The 14359-nt window shown below is 43.6% G+C and overlaps 1 protein-coding gene across 4 annotated transcripts in view; it reads left to right on the forward strand.

Annotated features, from left to right (window-relative positions):
• The first annotated feature begins 254 nt into the window (after window positions 1-254).
• The window catches only part of RAD54B (RAD54 homolog B), a 111614-nt gene continuing 97509 nt past the window's right edge, over window positions 255-14359 (forward strand). The window contains exon 1 of one of the 4 annotated variants that reach the window (XM_069600625.1): window positions 255-378. The gene's annotated coding sequence lies outside the window, so the exon portion shown is untranslated. The remainder of the gene's footprint in view (window positions 379-14359) is intronic. The other 3 variants (XM_069600628.1, XM_069600626.1, XM_069600627.1) reach the window with 3 other exon arrangements.

The raw sequence follows: 14359 nt of genomic DNA on the forward strand, positions 1-14359 counted from the left end.
AAGAAATATGCCTTATGTGTCCTAGGATGTGGTCTCTAGCCTCAGCATCTACACCATATCTGAGTGTTGGCAGCAAACTTGCGAATTGAACCGCAATCCCGAGGCCAAGTTGGAAGTGAGCGCTCGAGGAGACACACCAAGGCGCTTGCGCAGTTATGCGAACACGCCGTCCAATTAGAGACGAGGCGGTCACCTCGTCCAATTAGAGGCGAGGCCGACCCGGAACTGCGGCAGGAAGCTACTGCGCACGCGCCAGGGACTCGTCCGCGATTGGCTGCGCCGAGGCGGGCGCCTTCAGATGCTCTGGCGTTGAGGGTGTCGCTGTCTACTTCGCGTAGTCCTGGTACCCGGGCCGTCGCTCTCTTCGGATTCTCGCTGGTGCGTCCTTGAAGGGGAGAGGCTTGTGAGGCTGTGACAGGCCGTAGGCTTGTGTGGGACAGAAACGCGAGAGGCTCCAGAGCGAGCCTCCGAAGGAGGCGGGAGGGCAGGAAGGCAGCGGCGTAGCCGCGGCCGCTTCCTGCGGGTCTGGGAGTGCCGATGGGGTCTCAAGTCTGAGGGGCGCTTGGCTGCCGGCTTTGGGGCCCTGGTGCCGGAGGGCGGGCCGTGGCGGCGCGTCTGTGGTGGGGAGACCGCCAGGAGAGGCGACCCTGCGCTTTGGTGCCTTCGCTCCCGCCCACCTCCTGTGGCGCTTGGGTGTCTTTCTTCAGAATTCAGCTATACTCTCTTGCGCGGTATTAATTATAATTAACTAAGTAATGGAAGATTTTTTTTTTTTTTTGGTTTACCGGGGCCACAAAAATAAAAGGAGCGACTTGAGTCACGAAGGGAAATAACGGTAACGCGTCTGCCTGCAATGGGGGAGACCCATGTTCGATCCCAGGGTTAGGAAGATCCTCTGGAGAAGGAAATGGCAACCCACTCCAGTATTCTTGCCTGGAGAATCCCACGGACAGAGGAGCCTGGTGGGCTACAGTCCATGGGGTCGCAAAGAGTCGGACACGACTGAGCAAGTTCACCTTCTTTCTTCTAATGGAGTTGGAAGGCGGAAAGCAGAAACAGCAGGGGAGGTGTGTTGTTGGTTCTTGCCTGTTGTATATGCATTCTTGCATCCTAGAGGTTTGATGATTCTCCTCCCACACCCGCCTCAAAGCCGAACAGAATCCCTAGATTTTGGTCAAAATCTGCTTTGTCCAACTTCATCTTTTGCTAGACCCTCTCTCGGGACCTTCCTCAGCTCTAGTCTCATAGAAGGTTATGTGCAAGGCGTCTAATAGTAATTATCATAGATAGTAACATTACAGATAACATTGCGTGTTTACTGTGTCAGACTATTCTAAGTACTTTAGGTATTTGATTTAACCCCCCCAACCGTCTTATGAATAATCATTATTATGTTGTCCTTGTATAGTTGCTAAGTCCTGTCCAACACCATGGTCTGAAGCCTGTCAGGCTCCTCTGTCCATGAGATTTTCCCTGGGGAAGAATAGTGGAGTGGGTTGACATTTCCTTCTCCAAGGGCTTTTTCCAGACCCAGGGATCAAACTCACATCTCCTGCATTGCAGGCGGATTCTTTACCACTGAGCCACCAGGGAAGCCCAAGGAAGTTATGTAAACCATTGAAGATCACATGATAGAAATGGTCCATACTTATATTTAGGCATTTGCCTCAAAAACTGTATTCTTAATTGTTGCACAGTGCAGTGGGTTAAATTGCCTGGTAATATAGGCCTTCTGATGTGTCATTAGCCTGGATTTGCCACTTTACTTGGGAGAACAAGAATAAGCAGGTGTTAGAATATAAAAGATGTTAGAGCATCATAGCAGAGCTGCCAAATGGGTGTTATTTTTAGGGCCTGGGAAAGGGCTCCGATAGCACTAATTTAAGAAGTAATAAGGATTCAGAAATGTTTAGGGGGAAGTATACCAAAGTCTTCAACTGTGTAGATCACAATAAACTGGAAAATTCTGGAAGAGATGGGAATACCAGACCACCTGACTTGCCTCTTGAGAAACCTATATGCAGGTCAGGAAGCAACAGTTAGTACTGGACATGGAACAGTCCATGGAACTGGTGATGGTTCCAAATAGGACAAGGAGTACGTCAAGGCTGCATATTGTCACCCTGCTTATTTAACTTCTATGCAGAGTACATCATGAGAAATGCTGGGCTGGAAGAAGCACAAGCTGGAATCAAGATTGCCGGGAGAAATATCAATAACCTCAGATATACAGATGACACCACCCTTATGGCAGAAAGTGAAGAGGGACTAAAAAGCCACTTGATGAAAGTGAAAGAGGAGAGTGAAAAAGTTGGCTTAAAGCTCAACATTCAGAAAACTAAGATCATGGTATCCAGTCCCATCACTTCATGGCAAAGAGATGTGGAAACAGTGTCAGACCTTATTTTTCTGGGCTCCAAAATCACTGCAGATGGTGATTGCAGCCATGAAATGAAAAGATGCTCACTCCTTGGAAGGAAGGTTATGACCAACCTAGATTGCATGTTCAAAAGCAGAGATATTACTTTACCAACAAAAGTCCATCTAGTCAAGGCTATGGTTTTCCAGTGGTCATTTATGGATGTGAGAGTTGGACTGTAAAGAGAGCTGAGCGCCGAAGAATTGATGCTTTTGAACTGTGGTGCTGGAGAAGACTCTTGAGAGTCCCTTGGACTGCAAGGAGATCCAACCAGTCCATCCTAAAGGAGATCTGTCCTGGGTGTTCACTGGAAGGACTGATGTTGAAGCTGAAACTCCAGTACTTTGGCCACTTCATGTGAACAGTTGACTCATTGGAAAAGACCCTGATGCTGGGAAACATTGATGGTAGGAGGAAGAGAGCATGACAGAAGATGAGATGGCTGGATGGCATCACTGACTCAATGGACAAGAGTTTGGGTAAACTCTGGGAGTTGGTGATGGACAGGGAGGCCTGGTGTGCTGCGATTCATGGGGTCGCAAAGAGTCAGACACGACTGAGTGACTGAACTGACTGAACTGATACTGGTGTCTAGTACTTCCTCAGTGGCATGGTGGTAAAGAATCCTCCTGTCAAGCAGGAGACTGTGAAAGCTGTGGATTCAGTCCTTGGATCAGGAAGCTCCTGTGAAGTATGAATGGCACCCCTCTCCATATTTGTGCCTGGAAAAGTCCATGGACAGAGGAGCCTGGGTGGCTACAGTCCATGGGGTCGCAAAGAGTAGGACACGATTGAGCGCATGCACGTAATGATATCTGCAGTTTGCTCTGAAATGCATCATCAGCAAGTTAGATGGATTGGTGGATGCCTAAGGGCATATATAAATGGCAGAGCTAGAAATCAAGCCATGGCAGGCTGGCTTCAGAGTGTTTTCTTAATCCCCACTTTGCTGGTTTTCCCATACCTGCATACTCAAATTCATTAATATTTTCTTTAGTATGGGATGAGAAGGGTTGAAAAATTAGACATGATAGGATTTAGATGTTGAAAAGTTTAAGGTTTAAGATAGTGATTCTTAAATGTGAGATTTAGGAGCACCAGTGGCAATGCTTTTGGCTGAGATATTTGGACAGCCTTTAACAATTGTCAACTGAGTCTTAATAAAGCCACTAGTGTGTTTGACTAAACCGGGGCATTGAGGGTGATCAGCGCAGTGAAAGGGGTGTAGAACTGGCCTGCCTTGTTGAAGTGCCTAGCGAGTAAAATGGGTTCCTCAAATATTTTGAAGTTTGAGGTGAGTTCTCTGGGTTGGGACGGTCTTTTCCAAATAGGCTTTAGCTGCAGAAGAGGTGGTAGATTGTTTGTAAGGGGGAAGGCTTAGGAAGTTGTGCAAAGTCCATTTGCCACACCTCAAATGGTCCACTAGTCAGTTTAGAATATCTGGAAGAAGTACTCTCAGGTTCCCTGGGTTGTATTTTATACAAGCGGGACAAGTAAGGTAGGCACTTTTTTGTGGCCTTGTTAATATTTCCTCATAAACATTGATTCATGAATGCTATCATTTTGTCAGTAGACCAAGTGGTATTATGTACAGTGCTTATAGTAGCAGTTCAGTCCCTCAGTTGTGTCCCACTCTGTGACCCCATGGACTGCAGCATGCCAGGCCTCCCTGTCCATCACCAACTCCCAGAGTTTACTCAAACTCATGTCCATTGAGTCAGTGATGCCGTCCAGCCATCTCATCCTCTGTCATCCCCTTCTCCTCCCACCTTCAATCTTTCCGAGCATCAGGGTCTTTTCAGATGAGTCAGTTCTTCGCATCAAGTGGCCAGAGTATTGGAGTTTCAGCTTCAGCATCAGTCCTTCCAATGAATATTCAGGACTGATTTCCTTTAGGATGGACTGGTTGGATCTCCTTGCAGTCCAAGGGACTCTCAAGAGTCTTCTCCAACACCACAGTTGAAAAGCATTGATTCAGAAGAGTCGATGCTTTTGAACTGCGGTGTATAGTGCTTAGTAGAGAGAATTTTAGAGTCTTTAGTAGACTGGGTAGTTATTTGGTCCAAACCAGAGCTTTCTTGATATTAAAATATCAAGCCATCAATTATTGAATTTCCAATCTTGTTTTTCATTTTCTGAAGCCACTTGTTGGGCTTTTCTAGCCAGTTTTCTAAGTTACCATTTAGAAGAATATCCACTGGGACCATGAAAGAGCTTTGGCTGCTGTTGGTTCCTTTAAGGGCAGTATTTCTTGTGGAAATGTTAGCAGGGTGATTTCCCTTAGCTTTCAGAGAGTCAAGTTTAGCAGAATCTTAATAAAGACTAACGTGGCAGGTAAAAGTAATGCATCCAATCACTCCTGAACATAGGGACCTTTTAAAATTTCATTTCTGCTGAAGTAAGGAAGCCACATTGCTTCTACAACATTCCAAAATCTTGAACTGCTCTGAAAGCATATCTACTATTAGTGTAAATATTGACAGTTTTGCCCTTGGCTAAAGTACAAGCCCATGTAAGATCACTGATCATATATGATTCAGTTTGTTGAGTTGAAGTAGTAAAGGTGCTACCTCAACACTATCAAAAGGAGTTCCAATATTGTCACTCTCCCAGACATCAGTGAACCATAAGATGTCAGTGTTATCCAAAGGAATTTTCTGCAGATCATTCACAAGGAATCAGATGATCCCTCAGCATTAAGCAGTCGTGAGGGACTTGGTTGACAGAGGGGAGAAGAGTAGCGGGAGGGTCAGCTTATTACACTGTAGAAGTGTTATGTAAGGAGTGTTTAACAAAAGGACTTCAAGGCAGCTGACTTGGAAATGTTGAATTTAGGAGGATTTCTGCGTCATGAGTGTTAAAATGAGGATCCCACAACTATTTTCTTGATGGTCTTAACCAAAACGGCAGTGGCAGTAATGGTTGTAATACCCTACGGGTTGTTGGTGGTCCCCGTGTTTTTGGGTGAGTATGCAAGGGCATTTCCTTCCTTTTCATACACGAAAAGGAAATCTGATCATTAGAATGCCCAAGGGCAGGTGGGTTCATGAAACTTGTTTAAGGCCTCAAAGACTATGTTTTCCGGTTCTTCCCATAAAATTGGTTCCTGTTCTTTAGTAAAACATAGGGAGGATTGGCCATAAGAGAAATTTAGGATGTTATCAAAGTGATAACCGACTGGCCTTAAGGAAGCCTCATAGTTGATGGTTGTTTTGGGTTTGGGCTTCCCTGGTGGCTTAGCTGGTAAAGAATCTACCGGCAATGCGGGAGATCTGGGTTAGATCCCTGGGTTGGGAAGACCCCCTGGAAAAAAGGGGAATGGCTACCCACACCAGTATTCTGGCCTGGAGAAATCCATGGCATCACAAAGAGTTGGACACGACTGAGTGACTTTGACTTTCACTGTGGGTTTGGGGAAACTTAGTACACAGGGGCTTCCCTAGTGGCTCAGAGGTTAAAGCGTCTGCCTGCAATGCAGGAGACCTGGGTTCGATCCCTGGGTCGGGAAGATCCCCTGGAGAAGGAAATGGCAACCCATTCCAGTACTCTTGCCCGGAGAATCCCATGGACGGAGGAGCCTGGTGGGCTACAGTCCATGGGGTCGCAAAGAGTCAGACACGACTGAGTGACTTCACTTTCACTTTAGTACACTATGAAGACTATCTGGATCTATACACAGCCCTTGTTCTGATACCAGATGCCCTAAATAGTGAACCTTGGTTTGGGCAAACTACAATTTTTCCTTGGTGGTTTTATGTCTTATAAGGCTAAAACCTTTAGCAAGTGGATACTGTCTTCCAAGGAGGCAGCTTGAGAGTATTACATATTACATATTACATACAGAGTAGAACCTGTGGGGAACTTTTTATCATACAGATCATCCTCTAGGGTTTATGAGAAATAAGGAGGACTCTCAGTAAAACCTTGAGTTTTTACTGTCCAGGTGAGTTTTTTCTTCTCTAGGGCAAAAAGGCATTTTGTAGCTTCAATCAACTGGAATGCTAAAGAATACACTGATAAATCAGTTGCAGTAAATAATTTACTTCCAGTGAGAATGGATTTTAGTAGAGGGTTAGGAACAACAGCCAAGGTGTCAAGAGATAGCAGTGTTGTTTATTGCTTGGAGGTCCTAGGGCAATTCTACCTTTGGCCCTTCAGTTTTCTCACCAGTAAAATGGGAATGTTATAGGAGTATAACTAATACTAGAGACTGTAAAGTCTTGAGCCTTGTAATCTGTTACGGGTTTTATGCCTTGAAGGGCTTCTTTACTTGTAGAGTATTAATTAATTTGGGGGCAGGATTTGAAGGATCTATTAGAATCTTGATGGGAGTGCGTGTGTGCCTGCAAGCTTGCTAAGTTGCTTCAGTCATGTCTGACTCTTTGCGACTCTGTGGACTGCAGCCTGCCAGGCTCCTCTGTCCTGGGGATTCTCCAGGCAAGAATGCTAGAATGGGTTGGCATGCTTTCTTCCAGAGTATCTTCCCGACCAGGGATCGAATTGGCAGGCAGGTTCTTTACCACTAGCGCCACTTGTAAATATCTCCCTTGATGGGAGATGCACTGTGAATTTTGCCAACTTCAGGTATAGATTTTCCCGATAAGAAGGGTGGTAGCTGATTCAGTAGGGACAGATGATCTATGTTTTCTGAATCAGCTCTAGTAACATGAGAGATGAGGCAAATACAGGTTGTCGAAGATAATTCCATTCTCCTGGTTGGTTGCTTTACTGCTATAAAAACTCTAGAATTACCCTTTGGGAGAAAGAAGTTCTGGCATGAGACTTTTCTAAAGAAGGATCAACCTAATAAGTGGGTTTGGGCAGAGAAACTAAGGGGAAAAGGGTGTGTATCTCTCAAGTGGCCTAAACAAAAGGGTATAGATTCAGAGACAGGAATCTATTGAAGTTCATTAGAGTTCCCCACTATTTGAACTATTGTAATACTCTGAGGCAGAGGCTCCTTTTTGTAGTGGTGTTGAACACTGAGAGTAAGGCTCTGATGTCCTTTAAGACTGGAAGAGACTCATCCTCAATCTGGCAAATGTTTCTGCAAACTTTTAAGATGAAGAATTGGAAAGAACCCCTGTAGTTTCTTAAAATCCCTTTATTGACAATTGGGAGAATGTCGGTTAGAGGGCTGATGGCACCTGAAAGTGCTTAAATTTGTAACAGTCTCTTTCCAGTGTCCTGACTATTTGAAATCATAGCAAAACTAGGAGGGCTTTGGTTTCATTTAGGGTCTGGACTTGAATTTATTTCCTGGACTTCAATATTAAGAATTTTGGCAGGCTTTCTTTGAGGTGACTCATCTAGAGTGTGAAAGAGCTGGTTTGCTAGATTAGCTAAATCTGGAATAGGCATAGTTTTCCATCCTATCCTGGTCCATTTTATTAGAAGGAAAGGTCCTGGTTCAGCCCATTAATGAACTTAGAGTTAAAAGCTACCTAGGTGGAATCAACATCTGAAGGAAAAAAAGAGTTGTTTTTAAAAAAAACAGTTTAAAGTTGGAATAGTTATGAACAGATTAATCAGATTTTTTTTGTGCAAGTCTGAGTTTTGCTCAAATTAACAGTCTTTGCAGAAGTCTGTGAAAATGCCTGATGAAGTCAACTGGAGATTGCTTGAGCCTGACCATATAAGTTGGTGGACTGGTCTCGGGTTGTAATTCTAGAGACCTTTCAGTATTTTCCCAATTAGCATGTGTGCTTTTTTTTTTTTTCCTGCCATGGTTGCATGGCTTGTGGAGTTTTAGTTTCCTGACCAGGGACTGAACCCCAGCCCTGACAGTGAGTGCATCCATTCCTAACCAGCGCACTAGCAGGGAATTCCTCCAAGTCAGCAGTTTTCATACTGTGGACCTGACTTCGCTGACACACATATGAACTAGCTGATACAAGTTGGAGAAACCAGGTTGATAAGTTAGAATGATTATACTAAACTCCAATACAAACCTGAGGATCTTTGTTTACTTTTGGAAAATCTTTGACTATTGCTTGCAGTTTAGCTTTAGTTTAGGGTTTATAAGAAAGCAAGAGTTTATCCTCTGGGTCCTCAGAAAGCTTAATTTTAAAAGGCGGGTTCTGAAATGTTCAGAGGAAAAGAGGATAGGAGACTTTTAGTGAAAAAGGGAAATTCCGGCGGAGAGTTATTATGGGGGAACTGAGGGTGAAGAGGAGGTGTAGGTCGTGTGGAAGAGAAGAGAGATGGTGCAGAGGGCGGTCCTCAGCATGAGGGCTGAGGAAGAGGGGTAGAGGATTTTGAAGCTTTTTTACCTTTCTTTGTTTGCATCAGCTAAGATGTTATTTTGCAAAGAGACAATTTTAGGCTCCTGATAACATTTGGAAACCTCAGAATAGCAATCAAAATACTCATTTCCTTCAGTTTTGGGAATTTTAGAACTATGGTTGTCCAGTTTGGTTTTAAGAAAAGTTAAGTTTGGGAATTACACAAGTTCCTCCTAATGGCCATTGATGTTCTAAATTGCTTTTGGGTAGGTCGGTCCATTTAGCTGGAAATGTGCATACAGAAGGACTGTAGTTTTTAAACGTAAAATCGGCCGGAGTCCCTGTAGTGGTAGAGTGCACCCTCAAAATAATTTAGGTAACCGGGATCCTATTTCTCAGAGTTTTTCCTCTGGAGTGAAAGAATAAGTTTCAAAAGCCTAAAAAGCTCAAATACCTTGTAGGTCTAATACCAGCCAGTTCTAAGGGAACAGCCCAGTCATACAAGAGCCAAGCTAAAAGCTGCTCAGCAAAACTCGAGTGAAACAGCCTAAATCTGTGGGAGCGAGCCCAAAGCTTTAATAGTGAAGTTCCACTAGAACAGCCCGTTTCAAAGGGAATCTGGCCAAAGGCTGAACTGGCCACATTTCCGGTAAAACAGCCCCTGTTCTAAAAGGACTCAGGCTGGAGGCTAGTGCAGTTACAGTTGAAACAGCCTGTTTTTAGTGTCAGGCCAAAGTGCCAAATGAGTACTCACAGACAGAACTAGGCCTTAAACAGAAAGAATGAGTTCCTGAAACAGATTCTGAATAAAACCTGGAGAGCTTCAAAACCCAAAGAGGATGTAAGCTCAGATCCAGGAGAAAGACTTACTCTTGAGCCCCAGGGTTTAAGAAGAAAAGCATTGGGCACCAATGGACTTGGTGTGGGTCCTGCACCTGTTTGCTGACCAGTCTTGGAGTCATCATGGGTCTTCTCTGGATCCCGGTCTGGGCCACCAAACTGTTGACTTTAAGCAAATAGACTGCTAATTATTTCTCCGGGTAAAATGGGTTTACTTGGGATCAGCAAACAATTGCAGTTTGCGGTTTGCAATCGTGGTGAGCCATGTGCAAAACCTGCACACCCAGGAGAGGAGAACACTTTATGGGTAGGGGGAGGAACTGAGAAGGCTATTGTAGGACTTCCCTGGTAGTATAGTGGATATGAATTCGCCTGCCAGTGCAGGAAACATGGGTTTGATCCCTGGTCCAGGAAGATCGCACATGCTGGGATGCAGCTAAGCCCCTGCAGCAGGACTTCTGGAGCCCACACGCTCTAGAGCCTGTGCTCCCCGTCAGTGGAAACCGTGCCAGTGAGAAGTTCATGCACCACAGGAAAGAGTAGCCCCTGCTCGCTGCAACTAGAGAAAGCCCGTGCATAGCAGGGAGGCCCAGCCAAACCAAAAGTAAATATAAAAGGGCTGCGGTAAACAAAGAGTCCATTGGAGTCCATTGGAGGACAGTTTGAAGTCTAGTGACTTTTCTTTCATTTTTTGGGGAGGGGGGTGGCCGACGCCATGTGGCATGTGGGGTTGTAGTTCCCTGCCTAGAGTCCACCCTGACGCCTTCCCTCCACACCCCTCCACAGTGGATGCGCGGATTCTTAACCAGTGGATCACCAGGGAAGTCCCAGTAGTGACTTTTCATTGGCTGAGTTTTGACAGTTTTATTGGCTGAGTTTTTGCCAGGCAAGAAGAGGGTTCTTCTTGTAACTGTTGGTTGTTGCTATCATCATGTACTGGGAGAGCTTCGCCTTCTGGCCTCTGGTCTGTATGTTAGTTGAGATTTCTGTTGATTTTTATACCATTGCTGATCCCTCAAACTACATACAGACTGGTTATTTATCAGATACTCATGTATTTCCTCATTTTTACGTTGCTGAAAGTGGGAAATGTCTAACCAGCAGTGATGGCATGTCCCAGCTTAATTGGCTGTAGTTCTTTTTTCCTTTGTAGAAAATTGGAAATACACAGTAAAGAAGTCAGAAGAAAATAAAAATTACTGGTACTTCTGACATCTAGATATAATTTTCATGTTGTGCATGTGTTTTTCTAGTCTTTTTAAACTCTCTATAGATGTGTAATTTTCAGTGAATAACTCAATGTGTACACTTAGATGACTTTTAACAAACTTGTAACCACACTGCGATATGATGGAGCTTACCTTGATCACACCCGAAAGTTTCCCATGCCCCTTTGCATTCTAGTCTTTAGCACAAACTCACATACTGTTTTTTTGTCTTTTTCTTTTATAACATTGAAATGTTGCTGAACATGTTTGGTAGTCATTTGTGAAATTAAAATTTACTGTTTTTAGAGCAGTTTCAGGTTTAGCAAAGTGGAGGGAGATGTTTTAGGTGTACAGCATTAGGTTTAGGTGGAGATTTCCCATGTACCACTGCCTTCCCTTGTTATTAGCATCCCTCACCAGAATGCTACATTTGTTACCATTGACACACGTAAGCACCCAGAGTCCGTAGTTTACATTAGGATTTATTCGTGGCCTTGTACATTTTGTGCATTTGGACAAACATGTAATGACATGTATCCATCATTAGGGCATTATAAACTACAGTTTCTCTGCCTTAAAAAATTTTGTGGTCTGCCTTTTCATCTGGGCCCCTCCCCTAACCCTTGGCAGTGATCTTTTTACTCCATACTTTTGCCTCTGTAGTTTTCTAGGATGTCACATAGTTGGAATCATATAGTATGTAGCCTTTTCAGATTGGCTTCTTTCAGTTAGTAATACGCATTTACAGTTCCTCCATGTCTTTTCATGGCTTGGCAGCTCTTTTTCTTTTCTTTCTTTCTCTGTTTTCAGTAAGTGTTGAGTAACATTCCGTGGTCTGAATGCACCACAGTTTGTTTATTCATTCACCTGAGTGCTTGGTTGCTTTCAAGTTTTGGCAATAATGAATAAAGGTGCGGTAAAACATTTTTATGCAGGTTTTTTTCAACTCTTTGTTGAAAGGAGTTTATCCTATGATAAAAATATGTTCAATTTTGTAAGAAAGTACCCAAATGTCTTCCAAAGTGGCTGTACCATTTTGCATCCCCACCAGGAATGAATGAAGATTCCTATTGCCCCACGTCCTCACCAGCATTTGGTATCATCTGTTTTGGATTGTCTTCATTTTTGATGACATATGATGTGGAGCATCTTTCCATGTGCTTATTTGCTATTTTATATCTTTTGTGATTTAAAAAATAAAAAACTAAAATTAAAAAAAAAAAGATCTTTGGCCCACTTTTTAATTGGATTGTTTTATTGTTGAGTTTTAAGATTTCTTTGTATATTTTGGATAATAGCTCTTTATCAGATGCACCTTTCGCTGGTATTTTCTCCTAGTGTGGCTTGTCTTTTCATTACTTTGACATTGTTTTTGCAAAGCACAAGTTTTAAATTTTAATGAAGTCTAGCTTATCAGTTATCTCTTTCATGGGGTTTTTCCTTGGTGTTGTAGCTAAAAAGTCATCACCATAACCCAAGGTCATCTAGATTTTCTTCTGTATTATCTTCTAGGAGTATTTTCGCTTTGTGTTTTACATGTAAGCCTATGATTCATTTTAAGTTAAGTATTCTGAAGAGTGTAAAGTCTTGTTTCTAGGTTCATTTTCTTTGCATGTGTGCGTGCATGCTAATTCACTTTAGTTGTGTCTGACTCTTTGCGACCCTATGGACTGTAGCCTGCCAGGCTCTTCTGTCCGTGGAATTCTCCAGGCAAGAATACTGGAGGGGATTGCCATGTCCTCCTCCAGAGGGTCTTCCCGATCCAGGGATTGAACCTGTGTCTCTTATGTTTCCTGCATTGGCAGGCGGGTTCTCTGCCACTAGCACCACCTTGTTATTGAGTCGCTCAGTCGTGTCCGACTCTTTGCCATCCCATGGACTGCAGCACACCAGGCCTCCCTGTCATTCACCATCTCCTGGAGTTTGTTCAAACTCATGTCCACTGAGTTGGTGATGTCATCCAACCATCTCATCCTCTGTCGTCCCCTTCTCTTCCTGCCTTCAGTCTTTCCCAGCATCAGGGTCTTTTCCAGTGAGTCAGCTCTTCTCATCAGGTGGCCCCAGAGTATTGGAGCTTTAGCATCATTCCTTCCAATAAATATTTGGGGTTGATTTCCTTCAATATTAACTGGTTTGATCTTGCTGTCCATGGGACTTTCAAGAATCTTCTCCAGCATCACAGTTCAAAAACATCAATTTAGCCAACATTTGCTGATTCATAGAGAAAGCAAGGGAATTCCAGAAAAACATCTACCTCTGTTTCATTGACTTCGCTAAAGCCTTTGACTGTGTGGATCATAAACTATGGAAAACTTTTAAACAGTTGGGAATACCAGACCATCTTGTCGCCTGAGAAACCTGTATGCAGATCAAGAAGCAACAGTTAGAACCTCATATAGAACAGTTGACTGGTTCAAAATTGAAAAAGTGGTATGACAAAGCTGTTTGTTGTCACACTGTTCATTTAACTTACACGCAGAGCACATCTTGTAGAATGCCGGGCTGGATGAGTTACAAGCTGGAATCAAGATTGCCAGGAGAAAATATCAACAGCCTCAGATATGCAAATAATACCACTTTAATGACAAAGTGAAGAACTTAAGAGCCTCTTGGTGAGGGTGAAAGAGGAGAGTGAAAAAGCTTAAAACTCAGTATTAAAAAAGACTTAAGATTGTGGCATCTGGTCCCATCAGTTCATGGCAAATAGAAGGGAAAAGGGGGGAATCAATGACAGATTTCCTCTTCTTGTACTCTAAAATAACTGCGGATGGTGATTGCAGCCATGAAATTAGAAGACGATTGCTTCTTGGCAGGAAAACTATGACAAATTTAGATAGTGTATTAAAAAGTAAAGGCAACACTTTACTGACGAAAGTCTGTATAGTCAAGGTCTTTCCAGTAATTGTGTATGGATGTGAGAGCTGGACCATAAAGAAGGCAGAGTGCCAAAGAATTGATGCTTTTGAACTGTGATGGTGGAGAAGACTCTTGAGAGTCCCTCGGACAAGCAAGTAGATCAAATAGGTTAACCTTGGAAATCAACCCTGAATATTCATTGGAAGGACTGATGCTGAAGCTTCAATACTTCCCACCTGATGGAAAGAGCTGATTCATTGAAAAAGACCCTGATGCTGGGAAAGATTGAAGGCAGAAGGGGAGGGCAACAGAGGATGAGATGGTTGGATGGCATCACCGACAGAATGGACATGGGTTTGGGTGGACTGCGGGAGTTGGTGATGGACAGGGAGGCCTGGCTTGCTGCGGTTCATGGGGTTGCAAAGAATCGGACACAACTGAGCGACTGAACTGAACTGAGCTTGTGGTGGCCTCTCTTGTTACAGAGCATGCACTGTGGGGCATGCAGGCTTCAGTAGTTGCAGCTTGTGGGCTCTAGAGCGTGGGCTCTGTAATTGTGGCACTCAGGCTTTTAATTGCTTTCAGTGACATGTGGAATCGTCCCAGACCAGAGATTGAACCCGTGTTCCTTGCACTGGCATGTGATTCTTAACCACTGGACCACCAGGGACGTTCAATATCTCTCCATTTATTTAGTTCTTTGATTTTGCTCAGCAGAGTTTTTATAGTTTTTCCTTATATAGATCTTGTACATGCTTTGTTAGATTACCCTTAAATACTTCATTTTTGTGGGGTGCTACTGCAAATGGTAT

Source organism: Ovis canadensis, chromosome 9 (genome assembly GCF_042477335.2).
Source record: "Ovis canadensis isolate MfBH-ARS-UI-01 breed Bighorn chromosome 9, ARS-UI_OviCan_v2, whole genome shotgun sequence".
Taxonomy (NCBI): domain Eukaryota; kingdom Metazoa; phylum Chordata; class Mammalia; order Artiodactyla; family Bovidae; genus Ovis; species Ovis canadensis.